Below are 4040 nucleotides of genomic sequence, written 5' to 3'. Positions count from 1 at the left end.
GCATGGGAAGGAAGCAGCCTTTATTCAAAGTTACCTGGCATGTTGGCCAGACAAGGAGATTATAGACGTCTTTACTTGATGTTTGGAAATCTTGCCAAGAAATTTATTGTGGCAATGCAGATGTATTTTATAATCAAGTTGCATTTAATATGTTTTAGGCTAAAGCGCAATTAAGATAAACCAGTTTCTGGCTCTGGATGGGTATCATGAGAGTAACAATATATTCTGATTACTGTATCAGAGTAATAAAGTATCATGCGCAGGATCAGAATTCATACTGCAAGGATTTTATAATGGTAGCAAAAATGGTCACCAAGTTCCATTGTGTTTGCTTTCATGGAATGCAGTTCTTGTCAGCTGTTTGGGAAATGAACTCTCTCAGCCCTTTTAAAAATTAATTGTAAGGAAATTTAGTGGAATAAATGGAAATCCTAGCGCAGAGGAAATGCACTCTGGCCTGCAGGCAAGCATTTTCTTGAACATCTCATTCCACACTCTCTGGTGACAATAATAGGGAAGAGAGAGAGAGAAAAAGTTACAGTTTTGGACAAAGTCACACGATCCCTAAGGGCAAAAATGTCCTCAGGGGAGCCACTGCCACCAAGACAAGGAAATTTAGCTGAAAAAGGTGTGGGATGGTGAATATTGTTCTTTTCATACACCAAATTTTAATTATGTTTTCATGTCGGCCTCTTATATTTGTGCATATGATAATCTCTTCACATAATTGTAGTCAATAGCGTTTTCTCTTGTTAGATTTACAAAGGAAGGGCAGTTTGTGTGTGTGTGTGTGTGTGTAGTTACCCTTTTTTTCATTTGCCATTTAAATCACTCACAACAGACTTTGGAATACGGGAAACAATGAGAAATGAGTCACGCTGTTAAAATCAAACATTAGAAGTGAGAAGAGAGTATTTCCTGACATGATATTTAACAGACCTTGAAACATAGATTGATTTGAAAGAAAGGTCAATGTTTTGAGCTTTGCTTCTCTCTCTCTCTCTCTCTCTCTCTCTCTTTCTCTTTTTTTTTCTTTTTCTGCAAAGAAATAGAGAGATGGGCTGATGGCTTAGAGCCCAGATCTTTCCAGATCACAGGAAAAGATGCATGGACGTGGAGTCATTTCCCTCCAGGCCCCTGTGGTCGCTCTTGTGGGAGCTTTTCATCTCCAGCCAGGCTGAGGCGGAGGAGGACGTGAGGAGCGGCCTCGTGTCCACAGTGAGGGAGGTGCTGAGAATTCGTACCTTTTCATGACCCTTGAGCGACTCCTTTCAAACAAATGAAATGTCTTTAGAGGACCTTAGAAGCCATGAGGTCTCCTTTCAGTCCCTCTCGGCCTCCTCCCCCACTCACTCCTGAAAATGTCGCCTGTGCCATCCATTTGGAGGCAACCCCTGGGAGCCCCAGCTCCTTTCAGACGCAGTGAATGCAAAGCCATCAGCTGTAAAATAGGTGCCCTGAATGGCTTTTCCCAGGGAGGGGCAGATGTACTGAGAAAGAGCTGTGCTTTGCTGCAGAATCCTGTGGCTATTGCCAAAAAGAATTTGTTCTGTGGTGAGGAATCCGAACTGCTTGAGGAAGGTGAGGGTGGAGGGCTCCCAACCCCCTACCCCTATTGGGCGGGTTGACTGGGCTTAGCTGTGGCTCTCATGATAGGGCTGGGTTCATACGTTGGTTTCTTATTGGTTAGGATTTTTGCAGCTCTAAGGTGTGTGTGTGTGTGTGTGTGTGTGTGTGTGTGTGTGAGAGAGAGAGAGAGAGAGAGAGAGAGAGAGAGAGAGATATGAATGCACACACAAAGTTTAAGGGGATCGTCCTTATCAAAGTAACAGATGTCCTCCCTAAATTCTAGGTTCTCATTCTAATGGAGTCCCTGAATCACACAGCACAGCAAATGTGTTAAAATGTACCCATATTCCATGGTAAGTATATTTTAAGTAATTTTATGTAAGGTGTTGAACAGCAGGTGACTAGTTGGTATGCTGTTCCATTTTGTAGATATTTACTTAAATATCTATTGCAAGGTTTTGCAGTTTTCCTTTTGTACGTCTTCCTTTGGAATTAGCAAAATTTCTTCCCAGTTCTCAATTAAATCTTTAAGTCTTTGAAAAATTCACAGATGCTGGGCACCATCTTGTAGTGCCTAATGAGTAAGATGGATCCGGTTGTTCACTTCAAGAAGGAGTTATCTGAGAAGAGCCAGAGGCCCATTCATTTAGACCCACATTCCCAGAGAGTGTCCCCATAGTCCTCTGAAACTGCACCAAGAGCAAGAGTTTCCTATGCTCAAATTCATTCTGGTGTGGGAAGATACCATGAACATCCGCAAATGGAAGGTCACCTAGAGATCCTGCAAGAAGAAAGCTTTTAAATTATCGAACCCAGTGTTTTCCAAATGCATTTTGTTCAGATAACCTTTTTTTTTTTTTTTTTGGATAACACTCATTAATGCCCCAAAGAACTAGCATTCCGTGAACTAACTTGGCAAATGCTGGTTTATAGCCAGTTAGACTCTAAGTCCACAGGATGTTCCTTGGTCCTGCTTTGGACCAACTTTTATTCCTGCAGCCTCTAATGCCTTTTCCAAGACTCACACCCATAAATAAACTATCCACCCTCAGAGATTTGAGTGCCGGACATATCCAACTCATGTCACTACTGCCATCTCCTTACAACAGTGTCCTGTCACTGTAGTATGCATTTTACATCCACAAAGGGAATGAGACTCGAGGCCCAGTCACTATTCAATAGTGGGCCTATCTGATTCTAATGAATGTTTTCAATTGACATAATAATTATTTGTATTTATGAGATATGATATTTACAAACATGTTTATAATCATATCAGTGTAATTAGCATTTCTATCACCTCAAACATGTATCATTTCTGTGTGTTGGGAACAGCTGACGCCTTCTATTTTGAAACCTGAATCATTGTTAATGATAGCCACCCTACTGTGCTGTAGAACACTAGAACTTATTCCTCCTCTCTAACTATATATATATTTTTATATTTTCCCATTCTCTATCTGCTATCCATGCCACCTCCCTGCTATCCTCCCCATCTCTGGCTACCTCTGTTTTACTTTCTCTTTCTGTGAGTAGCTTCTACTATGAGTATGTGTATTTATCTTTCTGGGTCTGGTTTCTTTCCTTAAATGTCTTTCAGTTCTATCTATGTTACAATATATGACAGGATTTCACTCATTTTCTTACGGCTTAACAATATTCCATTTTATATATATATATATATATATATATATATATATATATATATATATATGTCACTTTTTCTTTCTCTATCCATCCCTTGATAGACATTTAGGTTGATTCCCTGTCCTGGATATTGGGCATAGTGCTACCTAAACATGGGAGTGCAGTGTCTCTTTGACATACTGAATTCCTTTCCCTTGGATATGCTCCCAGTGCCTGGATTGCTGGGTCACGTGGAACTTCTATTTTCGGCTTTTGTGAGGAAACTCCATATTTTTTGCCATTAGTGGTTGTGTTCTTGATTCTAACGATTGGTATGCTATAGAAGGAAATTAAAATGCGTGTATCCAGAAATAAGCTTTTTTAGAAATCTCAGATATGCCCAGGCCCCATGCAACGTTCCCTTGCGACATCTCCTACACCTGCCCTCTGCCACTCTAGGAAAGGAAATGGGAGAGTAAGTTTCTCTTTCAGTCCCGGTAAACTCTAGCTTCAGCTGACCTAAACCTTTTCAAACAGCCTGGGAGCCTGAGCAGAGAGGAGAAAAGCGAAGACACCCCTGAAAGAGTATCCTCCTCCAGGTGGGAAAGTCCCCTTGGGGCTACCACTGATGCCGGGCCAGGCCTGCACCCAGAGCTTCAGGGAGGAGTGCTGCTTCCTCTGGAATTTCTTTGCTGGCTGCATCTCCTCATCGTCCCGTCAGCACTGACGACCCAAGCCCTGCAGCTGCCCTTCCCTCTGTCCCTCATTGTTCCACTGAAATTGCTTTTGCCTCTTGCTGGCAAAAGGCCCAATCACGGGGGCAGCTCAAGGGCTCTTTGGGTGAG

This window comes from Callospermophilus lateralis, chromosome 4, assembly GCF_048772815.1.
Source record: "Callospermophilus lateralis isolate mCalLat2 chromosome 4, mCalLat2.hap1, whole genome shotgun sequence".
Lineage (NCBI taxonomy): Eukaryota > Metazoa > Chordata > Mammalia > Rodentia > Sciuridae > Callospermophilus > Callospermophilus lateralis.
This window is presented reverse-complemented; position numbering follows the sequence as displayed.